This window comes from Verticillium dahliae, genomic scaffold (genome assembly GCF_000150675.1).
Source record: "Verticillium dahliae VdLs.17 supercont1.23 genomic scaffold, whole genome shotgun sequence".
Taxonomy (NCBI): domain Eukaryota; kingdom Fungi; phylum Ascomycota; class Sordariomycetes; order Glomerellales; family Plectosphaerellaceae; genus Verticillium; species Verticillium dahliae.
Window position 1 is genome coordinate 297491 of NW_009276931.1, and position 14043 is coordinate 311533.

Consider the following 14043-nt stretch of genomic DNA (forward strand, 5'->3'; position numbering starts at 1 on the left):
TCCAGCCGTTGTCAGACGTGGAGATCACCCAGTCTCGCGGTAGAGCGCTGTTCTCGTACCAGGTCGAGAGGTGGTATTTGCCAGAAACGATGATGTATGGGGGGACCGTCCAGCCTTGGGAATTGACGCCCTGGATCACGGTAACCCATTCCCGATTTCCAGGCTGGGCTAATTTCGTGTTGGAACGCCTGCCTGCACTGGTGACGACCATGCCTGTCGAGATGATGCCCATCATAAAGCCGGTCTCGTCGAAGTTGTAGATATCCGACTCCGCGACGCCGTACTTCGCGATTGTATTCCGTACAAGCGCAAACCAGCCAAGAATGATCTCCGGATCTTCACACCGGGCCCTCTTGTAGTCGTATCTGCGAAAGAAACGCGTCCGGAGCTGCGGTTGTCGCTTTACGAAGTTAGAGGCCCAGCGCTTCCCGACGCTGGGCGCGTCGCGCTCGGCGAGCAGTCGATTGGCCATATCTTCCACTCCACGAAGCCGCGGAGGGAACGATCGCGCATCTAGGTCCAGGACATATTGAACAATTGTCATTTCCTCCAGATCTGTCAAATTCCGCGATTTGGGCGTGGTATCGCGTCGTGAGGACCGGCCGTTGAGCCGGCGACGAAGTGTCGTTTCCGGGACGCTGTAGATTCTAGCTGAAGCTCGGACCTTGAGATTTGGGTCATTCTGGATAGCCCGAATGGCTAGGATCAATTGGCTCTCTTGGGTTCCTGACTCCATTGTTTGTAGTAGAGAAAAGCGCGTTTGAATGGGGAAAGTCGCGTAGTCGCGGTCCCGTGCGCCACTCGCTTGTTTGCGCCACTCGCTTATCATGTACGTTATATTGTTGGTTAAATCCACTTACTGGCTCAACGCGGTTGAAATACTTACTATGCGACTGCCCCGACCCTTGCCCCTAAACGCAGGAACTCTGCCTTAATTAACTAAAACCAGCTTCTATCAGATAATCCGTCCACTTCCCGAGATCTGGAAATGGCACGCCGATGATCTAGATTGCACGACCAGTCTGTAAGCAGTAGAAGAGTCCGGACATAAGGTCGTTAAGGCCTTCACAGCTTACAAGGTTGAAAGCGTACAAAAGCAGCGTGCCTTCTAATATAAGTTTCTCCTCATTAAACTATACTATGGCGAGGTTTTAGTGTATAATTAGTACATCGTATTGCGTCCTGCAGGCAGGGTATCAGTAGACGTATTGCAAATGCAGGCACTATCGGCGTACTGAGGGATTTTTGATGCTTCCTGCACCCTAAGTCTTCTCAAAGGCTTAAACGGTGAAGGGGGAGGGTTATCGGGTAAGAAGAAGAGCGGAGGCGCTACTGAGCCGACTGCCTTAACGGGGGACTTGGAAGGCTATGACTGCAGAACCCGTGCGGAAGGTTCGGGCTAGTGACTCGAGAGGGACTCGGGTCCGACTGAGCATCGAGGAGGCCCTCGTTATTGCGGGCGTTGTGGTTGTGAGAAGTGCTTGGGCCAGGGGACAGACCATATAGGAAGTCCTCGGGAAGCGGTGTGACACAGTCTTTCAATGGACCGGCCAAGGGGGGAGGTGGGAGTCTCATGCTCGGTATCATCGGGATACTCGCCCCTCTGGGCGTCGCTGGAGCAAGATGCCAATGTCAAGCCCAAGTCAGTCTACATGGGTCAGCAATGGAGAATAATAATTGATTGGACTTGTACCTATAGTTATAGAGAAACTCCCTGTCACTAGGTTATTGAGAGGGCGAGGGATCATTATGTTGGATGTATCGACGTGGAGGATACAGGGGCATAGAAGTGCACTTTCGAGCCAGAAAGAATGCAGAGATAGGGGAGCGCGACGTGCAGCGATAGATCACTTCCTGGACACCGAGAAGGCAACTGGTTTCCCCGCGACGCTTTTTATGCAGTGTCCAGCAACACTGCTAAACATTTGGGGGCCAACCTAGAGCAATCGCCAATCTTCATCTCTGGGAACATGTTCCCAGGAGACTGTGGTGTGCTCACCACAACCTATAGGGGGGCTATACCTGGGCATTTCAGCTTGGCAGAGTGGTTTAGGGATATATCCCTAAAATGACCCTTATAGATAAAAGCAAGCCGGCATAGAGGGAATATAAGATATTGCTATCCCGCCTGGAAATCCCTATAAGTGAGGAACCTTGCCTATACATAGTGGTCCTACCTATAGGGACACTCATAGATCTGAGAGTAGCGATCTTGGGGTCTCCCTCCTACCTTTGGCTAGGGATCTTGAACTCCTACTTTTAACTTAAAGACACTCCTTTAATAATGGAGACTCGCAATCGAGAGCCGTATTAGCCGTTTGCCCGCTTCTAGGAGGTGCTTAGACTAAGCGGGGTACGGCTTAACGACCTAAAGGTATAACCCTCTAACGGATTTCTAATCCTTACTTAATAAGTAGTTTATTACCGCTATTAACGGGCTTCTCGAAGGCTTCACTAAGAACTATACGTAGGATAGACTTTCCGTTAGTTTAAAGGCAATAATCTCTAAGTAGTTCTCGCGAATTGCTTCTCCTCTAGGATATAAGGAAGAAATTAAGCGTTAGGTGACCGCTAAGACTTCACTATAATAGGACGCAGTCTACTAACCTTACCAATAACTTCAGAGTTTATTAAACCTATTGACGGCTATAGAGAAGACTAAGTAACGGGCTTATTTACTCGTATTCTATAATATACGGGAGCAATTCTTACGCTCAAAACGGCATAAGCTCATTAAGCACCTTAAGTCCAAGCTCACAAGGTACGACGAAAATAATATAAATAATAACTATTATAGTTAGGGGAAGGGGGGTCGGAGCCTCGATAGAATTTCTCGAGCACTAGATAAGCGTAGCGCACTACCTATAGATGAATGTAACTATATCAACCGCACTACATAAGTTAATCTAGGCAGAAATAAGCTTAGTTGCTAATACTAGAGTAAAGTCTAGAGTTTTGCGCAAAGCAGACACCGAACGTTGAAAGAATTACTACGTAGCTCCGCAGCTACGGGGTTTACTAAATAGAAGATATATAGTAGTGTTTTAATTATACGGATAAGTTCTTCAACTATTAGAAAGTAAGCACCGCTTCATATATCGCGGGCTTACGCACGTAGGAGAAACGCAAGGCAGGACCGGAAAAGCTCACGCCGGCATCGCTAAAGCGGATACAATTCGACGCTCATTAGGGAGATAATAGAAGAACTAATATAGTGCCCGAGCGAAATCATTTCGCGACTCATCCCTTGCTATGCACCGAACATATGGCCGCTACTACTTTCAGGGAGGACGAGGTAGTATACAGCCTCATGGACGGTATATATGCTCTTAATATTAGGGTTCATAGATAAGGATGCAACATAGAGCGACCTATTGATATTTAGGGCAACTAAACATCGAGGATTTATTACGTTCGACGCAACCCTCAATACGTCAAGGAGGGACAGATTTTAACGCTCTCTATCACGTATACATAATATCCAATATCGACCTTCTATTCTCCGATACTTAATTCTTCCGATACCTCTATCGGCACGAATAACCGTGGCGGGCTGTTGATTAGCAAGGTGGCCTCCTTACGTATCCGGATACAATTGACCTGCGCGTCGCCACCGACCTTCGCAGCAGGCTTTGGTCTTATTCTGACATATATCCAACGGGCCGAGGCTCTCTTTGAGCTTGCGCGCGTCCCCATGTATGTCGTGCCGGTCATCCATAGGAACGAGAAAGGACTTGATATTAGGCAGGACACGGATGAGCTCATCTTTCTACTGATCCCTCAGGGGTTATATCTCTAAATAAGACGGCAACCTTAGAGAATAGTAAAAGCCACGTCGGGTCTAGAACGGCGAGAGTGATTTATGGAGGGGAGACTTAGTGCTGAGCCTCTGCCCTGAGCCTCTGCGTTAGTAGTAGGATGTGCGTTAGCCTACAGTACAACCACACCGACCAAGCACCCGCAATTAGTACATAGATACATAGAGCGATTAACACCATCCTCAAAGCTGCACCCCATTATCGAATTAGGGAAGCATTTATATCAGCCGCACATCTTATTAAAAGGCAACCCCAATAGAGAGAATCTCAGCAGGGATCAGAAAGAGGGAGGAATAGATTTCAAGGCATAAAATCCCTCCCAGCGCCCGCGTGAGTTTCAGTGAGCTTAAGCAACGATTCATATCACTAGCGAGCTACTCCTTGTCACAAAGACAGCCCCAACCTCTAAGCTATTCGGCGATACCTGTATTAAATAGAGCCATCCAGCCCCCCGATCCCGCCTAAACCCACTTTCAAGGGCTACATCCGCTCCGAGGAGAATACAACACTTCTCGTCGATAGTTATATTCGGGGCAAATTCGCTCACGCACCTAGAGGACCCTATTGATACGAAGTTCATCTCTTAATCCGAAGCGGCTCTGCTTTTATTATGGAAGATAACGTAACCGGACCCTAGAGATATCATTTTAACTAGGGCTATCCGGCTTTCATGGACAATCGGTCAGTTACGACTCTTTACGATAGATCTCTAACTCGGATAGCTATTACCGTTACCCGTAGTAGCACGGAGCATCGCGTTATCTCATATTTCAAGCCCGAGGACGTGAAAAATCTATCTACCCCGTCACAAGAAGCGCAGAAATAGTTACAAGCCCTACTATTACCCTCGATATAACACACCTCCGCTAATCATAGTATCCATATTAAGTCTAGTATCGCCTAAGGAACGAGTTAACTGAATCTTCATTATTACATGATCGCTAGGGCTAGACCGTAAGTTAACCGTCTCTTGTCTTAGGCATAAGAAATCGATCCCCTTTCTCATATTTGACTTGGGTATAATCATAATAGTGGTATGAATGCACCCGCAGGTGTCCTAGCATTCTTGAACTCTTTCTCGGTAGTCATTATAGACTAAAGAAAATACAACCGCTTCCCTAGAAGTCTCTCTACTAGCTATACTAAAGTAGATAAAGCTATAACCATATCTCAAATGCTAGGTCGCCCCTCCAAACCCTAAGATTTAAGCCCAGTATATCGTTTACTACCTAGTCTACCCGTATAAGCCGAGAATAATAATAAGTACCGTAGAAGAGTCTCATCTCGTAGCCATTTATTAACGCATATAGCTTAATGAAGTCATAGAAATAGCCCCAAGAATGCAAATAGGCAGGAACAGGATATCTCTCAAGTCTCTCCGAAACAGGCGGATCCTCTTAACGGTTTTAGTAAAGAGCTACTTAGAAACGAAGCCTACCCTAAGAGTGTCCTGAGACGGGCTATTGGCAGTAGCCTTCTAATATAGCAACCATAATACAATATCTATCAGCAGACCGTAGTCCACAAACCCGGATAGGTAAATCGAGTAGATTGCCCAAGGAAATTTCCTATTTCTCGTCGTCAGCAGGTCCCACAATCTTGCTAGTTGTCCTTACTGCCAATTTGAGATACGCCTTTACAATGTGGCATTATTCCTTAACTTACTTCTTTACTACCTTATAAATCTTCGGAGCTTAGGTGCAGTCGTTCCTAAGGTGGGTTCGACCCAATACTGCTCGTTATTTTGAAGTGCAATCTCCCGGCCTCCCTTAAGAAGACATCGAGTCCAAAAGTTATCGTCATCCGCCCTCAGCTTCAAGCCATTTCAGGTTTCTGATACTGAGCCGTCGAGGAACTGTCGATCTTGCACCATCACTGCCCGGAAAGCTGCTAATCGGCCAGAGAGTCAAGATATCGACTTTTCGATCGCCATAGTGGCTATGTTTTCGACGCAGCGTCGTTCGATATTGTCAGCGAAGGTCCAATTGATGATAAATTATATGATTATGCCGGCCTTAATGCGGCTAACTCTCTAGCAAGTGCTAACACCTCCGACTTAGGGTTTCTCGAAAGGGATAAGAACCTACCCATAGATACTATAAGGGAAAGTACTATTATTATCTACGAAGACAATAACCTTTTAAGCTTTCTTTCTAGAGTCTAGGATGCTTTCTTGTCGGAGCGTTGGTTAGAGCAGAGTGAAGAGGTCTTCCGCACGTGGTCCGCAGCAGATAGAAGATAGGTAGGGGGTCGGAATACACCTGAAATCTGGCCATACGCAGCTTGGAGGGCCCTCCGCAACCTATATATACGTTTCTCGTAGCCCTTAGCCCCCCTGACCGACCCCTGCTTGGCGACTCCGCAGGGAACCCGCAGGGTCCCCTGACATATCTATAGGCTATTTAAGCTGCTCCCGCTTGCCGGCTTAGGTAATATAAGAGACGTATACCTTTTAGATCTTTTTGTTTTAAAACGAATAAGTTCGCCTCGGCTTGCACGCGACTAAGCCTAGTAGAAGGCACGTAGATTGATATATACTTATACCTAGCATTAACGTAGGTTTTAAGCCCGCTAATAAACTTAGCTATCTTATCACTACATAAGAAAAGACCACCGTCATGCTAATTAGCCTAAGTAATAGAGAGATCGGAGGCAAAGCGGAGGCATATCGGAAGTAGGCAACAATATGAATAACGAGTCGCGTATATCGGAACAAGCTGAGAGGTAAGTGCCTAGTCATCTCAAACGATCACGGTGCTTATAATAGACTAATAAAAGTATAGAGCGAGGTCCATATGGTAAACATCTTGACGGATTCGGAGAGCAGTATGGTATTGCTTAGCAATGAAGACAGGGTGTGAAGTCGCGTAGCTAGAATCAAGAACCCACGCTTCCTTTTAAGTGCCCGAGAATGCCGTCTATTATTTTGACGGGTCGCAGGCTTCAGGCCATATAAGTTAATAGTAACAACGCCTCTTCACGATTTATGGTTTCGCTTCGACTTTAGGGCAGGAAAGACGCAGTCAACGTGCATACTATCACAGCCGTCTCATATTTTTACGTCTACAAGTTATCTACTTCTTCTAACTACCACCATCATTATCCTTACCTCTTCGCTGCCAAAATACGAAGCATTCCTAAAGGTTGCATCTTCGTCGATAGTCGGGGCGTCTTCTGAGCTGTTCGATTTGCCTACGCCCTTGCCAGCAGGCTTGACAAGGTCTTAGGGGTCTGGCTTTAGGTTGGGATCCATGTTTCTTTATTATCCTATGCATAGGGGTGCTGCAATTACGACGGACACTGCACTTACTCATCTATTGAGATTCTAGAAGGGTGTCGAGGAAGCCCTGGTGTTTAATTAAGTATGATGTGTTTCTTATAGCCAATTTAGCGCCGTTTTATCCCTCCAGGTTGATGGGCAGCGGAGCACTCCTGCGGCCTTCACTTTGAGAGATTCCTCGGGGAACACAGCTCACCAAGGAGCACGCCTTAACCATCCAGGGGTATACTCGAAGCCATCCATACAATGAGGCGTACGAGTGCTGTGCCTCACGCAGGCGGTGAGTCGAACCGTACGCAATATGAACCGCGATCCTGCGATTGTCATTAGTGAACACAGCACACCATCCTGCAGCCCGCTAGGAAGGGTGAAATAGTTGGAAAATGGCATGCAGCAGCCATCCGCATGGAGTGGCTGAGGAAACGTGGTGTCAAAGTGGTCGAAAGAACGGATCTATCTAACTTGTTGTGACCGAGCCAGTATGTTTTGATGCTGATTCTGCTCGAAAAAAAATGCATCTCTGCTCAGACGTGTCTTGGTTGCGACCTAAGGTGTCATGCAGCAGTGATCTAGCATACGTTGATGCCAGACAGGGCCTTAGGGACGAGGCTGATGTCGTCGCACGCTGCCCCCTTTTAGTCATCAGAATGCATTACATGGAGGTATTATACATGCAACAATCCGCATATATGAATTAATGATGCGCCGGGCCCTATTGTCCGACAAAATAGTAGCCTGAACATGCAATAAGCGGTACGGACTCTAGAAGATTGTCGTCACCACGAAATTGAAAGAAGTGGTACAACAGGAGACTTTCCAGCAGTCACTTCCGGGAGACCATTGGCTAGTTGCCCACAACAGTAAAACGATTTGAATACTACCGGGGTGGTGACTGGAAAGAATGCATCAAATGAAGATTCTACAGAGGTACATGTGTAAGTACCTCCGGGTCGCAGATAGGACTATGCCTGATCGGCAACAAATGTCAGATACTCGATGCCTCATGTATCGTATTCGTCACTTCTGGCCGAGTCCTCATATTAAAAGGACCTCTTGATGGTTGTAACTTGGTTGATCCTTGTTTTGTACTGGTTCTGTCGAGTGACAATCTTGACCCCACTCCTTCACCGCCCTGCGGCAGAATGGTGAAATATTCAATAAACCCGATTTCAGACACCCTTCAAACAGATCCAAGCATCAATCCGACAACAGTTATGTTGCCGATCAGGCAAGGTTCTGTTCTGTGACCCAGGAGTACTTTCATCCCAAATGTGGAGTCCTCATTTGATGCATTTGTTCTGTCGTTATCGCCCCGGTAAGACTCCTTACCGATGCTGGATCTGACCAATTACCTTCGTTTGGACTTCTGGAAGTCTCCTTTTGTACCTTAACAACAATCAATCCACTTTGTTCAATTCCGTGGTGACAGTTATGAGCCCGGGCGACGATACAGCTCCTTGACCTTCGATATCTACAGCAGGGCGCCTACGGCCAATACGCCTGCTGCGAAGCTGTCTACAGCTGAATCGCCGCTGCACTTCAACAGTCAATTGACGCGACGTTTCGCCATTGACGACCACTGGCCAAGGGCCGTTACCGACATCCTCCAGGAGAGCGATCATCTCTCCACGACACATCGAAGCAGGAGAAATCAGCTCCTCAAGACCAATTGAACCTCCGAGACGTGTGGCCTAGGGCTTGAGTACACGCGGGGTCAATTGATGATATTCAACATACACGCGATCAGTCGCGACCATCGAACGACCTCCCCGACGGTCTCCGACAACGCCCAGGGATCCTCAAGATGGACTCTGGTAAGCACAGAGTGACACTTACAAGGAGGGAGGAATGGAGGACATGGCTCAACTCCGTCAGAGCCGTGGCGACCTCCTACGAGGCCTGGGATCTAGTCGACCCAGACAAAGAGGCTGACAGACGGCCCAAGAGGGCCAAGAAGCCAACAGCACCGTCATTCGAAGATGAGACGCGAGATCTCAGCACACTGCTGACGTTGTACAAGATCCATTTGGACATCTACAACAGGGAGTCAGCGGGCCTCCAGGAGGTCCAGAAATACATCCTCAACACAGTCGACAGGAGCCTTTCGGCCGTCTTCATGAACGAGGAAAGCAGCCAGGAGTGGCTCAAGGCGTTGAAGGACCACTTCGCCCCTTCCGACATGGGACAGAAACAATACATTCGCCAGCGCTGGGAGGAGCATATGGCGATGATCAAGAAGATGGACCATGAGAAGTGGGTTGACGACTTCATCCTACTCTGTATCGAAGTTGAGAAGCACGGGATTCCTCAGCTTAAAGAAGCCGCAGATCAAAATGTTCAATTCCTTCGGGCAATTCTTTCCGTGTCTCCAGGGTGGGCCGAAGCAGAGTGCGCCCACCAAGTTCGCCGGGAGCTGGATGATCGTGATGGAGGGAAGGTACTGGCGTTGAGGTACAAGAGCTACCTTAGAGACTACCAACCGCATCGCCTCACCACCAAGCCATCTCAGACGTCCTTCTACAGCGACTCGGTGACCTTCATGGGCAAGGACCGGAATGGTCAAAGTGATCGGACGAGTGCCCAGGATTCCCATCGTGACTCTCCTCAACAGCCAAACAGCTCGCCTTCTCGCAGACCATTCTGCGACTGTGTACAGCAGAAGAGGGCACCCAAGGCGTGTCAGCCCATCTGTCTGTGCCCAAATATCGCAGAACACCGGAGGAAGAAGAGCTATCAATCCGATCAGAGCCTGCTGGACTACATTGACGAAGCGAAGAAAAGGATGAAGCCAAGCACATTGCAATTCTGGAACGAGAAAATCAAGGAGGACAAAAAGAAGCGGCAGGAGGCAAGAGGCACCAGTGGAGTCGCCGTCTCTGCTTTTAACAACTTCCTCGGTGACGATGATGAACAGAGCTGCGATGACGAGTACACCAACTTCATGAGCAACTTCTCCGTCGCTGATTCGGACGAGTTTCAACGGACAAACCGAGGAGGGGATCTCCGTCACGAGTTCCTGATCGACTCGGGTACACCCAACCATATAACCAACAACAAAGACCTCCTCACCAACTTTCGCGAGGCCACCGACACTGTAAGATACAGCACAGGAGGAGGCAAATCAAGCCCCGTCGAAGGGCATGGCACGATGGCCATCGACACCCTCGACAGCAAGCAGAACGTCATCAGCATCACCTGCCATGATGTCTCGTACATCAAAGACTACCCGACGACGCTTATTTCAGCCAGGCAGCTCCAACGCCAAGGACTCGGACTGGACTCGCTCAGGAACATGCTGTTCAACCCAGCCACTGGCTCAGAGATCCCACTTCAGGAGAAGGGTGGCCAGTATGCGGTGAACACCCTACATAGCACCACTTCCTTCTATCACTCCAAGAAGCAGAGAGCCGCGATGGTCAGCGACTCGAGGCTCTGGCACGAACGGCTGGCTCATGCCCACCCAGAGGCCATACAGCAGCTGCCATACAGCTGTACTGGAGTTGGGGTGAAAGGGCCAACAACATTCGAATGCGAGTCTTGCGGGGTAGCGAAATCCAAGAAGATTGTATCTCGGAGACAGCCAACGTACACGACGACGAATCCATTTGAGCGCGTCAACCTGGACTTCTTCAGCCCTGGGAAGTCGTACAACGGCATGGAGTCGTGCCTTGTAATAACGGACGCATATTCGGGGAAGATTGTTGTCAGGATTCTGCCTGCCAGAGCAGATGGCTTCCAGGCGTTTATCAACTTTGAGATGTTTCTCTGGAGACAGTACCATCTGGTCATCAAGGTCCTGAGAGTTGACTGGGACTCAGCACTACGCAGCAATCTGGTTACTTGGTCAGAAGAGCGCGGCATTCTCTTGGAGAGATCAGCCGCAAGGACACCAGAACAGAACGGTGCCGCAGAACGCAATGGAGGCACGATATTCACCATCGCAAGAACCCTTACCTCGGCTGCTGGGTTCCCGGAGGATTTGTGGCCAGAGGTGGTACAAACCGCTGCATATCTCCACAATCTCACGCCGAAGGGACGCCTACAGTGGGCGACACCAGAAGGAAGGCTGAACGACTGGCTCAACTCCAAGGGCCTTGCCGCTCGAACTACGGCTCCAGGCCTGGCTCACCTGCGAAGATACGGATGCAGGGCGTATCCTCTCACGGCAGACGCCCAAGAGGGACGTAACCGAAAGCAGAAGCTGGCTCCGAGAGCCCACATCGGCTATCTCTGTGGATACGACAGCAGCAACATATACAGAATCTGGGTTCCAGAGATGAAAGCAGTATTGAGGACAAGAGACGTGGGTTTCGATGAGTCCACAGTTTTCAAGGACGCCCAATCCCCAAAGCCAATTCTACAGGACGAATTCCAGGCTTTGGACGTGCCCGTTGCGGACGCCCAGAATCCTTTCAACTCGTCACTGGACATTGACGAGTTCGATGTTGCCACCATCGACCTGTTCGAGAAAGCCCGGACATTCCAACTTGGAGGAAAGATCAACGCGGAGATACTGCGACCCCGGGAAGGTCACACAGCCAGCAGAGATGATGTCCTGCCGTCACCACGTCCAACTCCAGAGACGGAGACTGGACAAGGCCAGCCAGCTGTCTCTGAGGGGGTGGAAGATGCCGTAATAGACACCATTCAAGGGGCTGAAGATGCTGTGGAAGACACGATCCCCGTGCCAGACACCATTCAAGTGACTGAAGAGGCTATTGAAGACACTATCGAAGTAGCTCGGAGCCCTGAATCAACACCTCAACACACACCAGCTGATCAAAGTTCAGCTGAAGACGAGACAGAGACTGTGGAGGCCCGACCATCAGTGGCACCAGCCCCACAGCCGTCGCCATCAACACAAATCCAAGGCACTCGAAGGAGCGCTAGAGACAGAAAGCCGTCACAGTTCAAAGACGGCACCCCCACCGACCAGGCTCTAGGAGCCCGCCGCAGCAAGAAAATGCCTCCATCATCACATTTGACCGTGGAATACTCATTCTTTCACACTCAGACTCCATCGAACAAGAAACCGCTTCTCCGAACAGATATGCCCGCGGAGCCAAGATCCTGGAAGGAGATGCTTCATTCTGATCACAAAAAGCAGTGGCTAGAAGCAAGCGTCCAGGAGGTCAACACCATTGAAAATATGGACACAATCGAGCAAGTCCCCTTCGAATCGGTCGACCAGGAAATACACAAGGTTCTCGGGTTGACCTGGGTCTGGAAATACAAGGTTGACTCCACCGGCTACGTGACCAAGTTCAAGGCCAGGCTCTGCGTACGAGGAGACCAACAGCCCAAGAATGAGATGGAAACATACGCGTCGACACTGGCAGCCAAGACGTTCAGAACGTTGATGGCCATCTGTGCAGAGTTTGACCTAGACACGCACCAGTTGGATGCCGTCAACGCCTTTCCAAATGCACACCTCGACGAGACAGTCTACGTCTGGGCCCCTCAGGGCTGGGATCTCATGCAGGAGATGCAACAGAAGAAGGGCGCTCCACAGAGGCGCACGATTTTCAAGCTGAAGAGAGCTTTGTACGGTTTGCGCCGATCACCGCTTCTCTGGCACAAGCTGCTGTCCGAGGCTATGCGGAAGATCGGCCTCGTGGCTCTCGAGGAAGATAACTGTGTCTTCATGGGCAGAGGCATGATCATGTTCTTCTACGTTGACGACATCATCCTCATGAACCGCAAAGAGGATCGCCAAGCGGCCGAAGAGCTGAAGAGCCAGCTCAAGTCTCTGTTCGAGATGCGAGAACTTGGCGAGGTCAGATGGTTCTTAGGCATCAGAGTGGTCAGAGATCGTAGCCAGCGCAAGCTCTGGCTGTCTCTGGAGAACTACATCACTGAAAAGATGAAGGACCTCAACCTCCAGCCATCCACCAGAGGTCATTTGACGCCTCTATCAACAGACCCAGCACCTGCTCCAAAGGATTACGAAGCCTCTGCTGAATCCATTCAACTATACCAACGCAAAATTGGTTCCATCAATTACGCAGCAACCACAACACGACCTGATGTGGCCAAAGCTGCCTCAAGACTTGCGGAGTCTCTGCTCAGGCCGACAGAACTCCATCACCTTGCAGCAGACCACTGTCTCCGCTACCTCTATCGCACAAGGACTCTCTCGCTGTCCTACGGAGGATCAGGAGACCATTCTACTTGCGGAGTCTCTGCTCAGGCCGACAGAACTCCATCACCTTGCAGCAGACCACTGTCTCCGCTACCTCTATCGCACAAGGACTCTCTCGCTGTCCTACGGAGGATCAGGAGACCATTCTACATCGCTGTATTGTGCGAGCGACGCATCATTCGGCGATGATCCCATCACCAGATTTAGTTCACAAGGATACACCACCATGCTCTTTGGAGGTCCAATTGACTGGAAAGCTACAAAGCAGCGATCCGTGGTCACTTCTAGCACCGAAGCTGAGCTGGTGGCCCTCAGTGTCGCAGCGAGGAACTACCTTGCCACTCTTCGTCTGATCAAGGAGCTTCAGCTACGTTTTCATGGCAAGGTTCCGATCCAGATGTTCTGTGATAACCGCCAAACGCTGCTGTTACTCACTAGTGAGAGGCCTCAAGCCACTACGAAGCTCAAGCATGTTGACATCCATCGTCTTTGGATCCGACAAACAGTCAGACAGGGGAAGATATCCGTGGACTGGATGAGCACTGACAAGATAGTGAGCGATGGGCTTACAAAGATTCTCCCGACTCAGAAGCATCAGAACTTCGTGAAGCTTCTGCAGATGGAGTGCGTACCAGCGGTCCACCAGTGAACAGCTTGCTCAATTTCGCCCACCTCTCCTAACACTTACACACATCCTTATTTGCTTCACAAGCACGATTTCCTTCATCTGCCCTGAGAACGCCAACTGTTCCAAAGGCACCAAATTCTCTACCAAAAGCCGCCAACAGGCATCTGCCTGATCT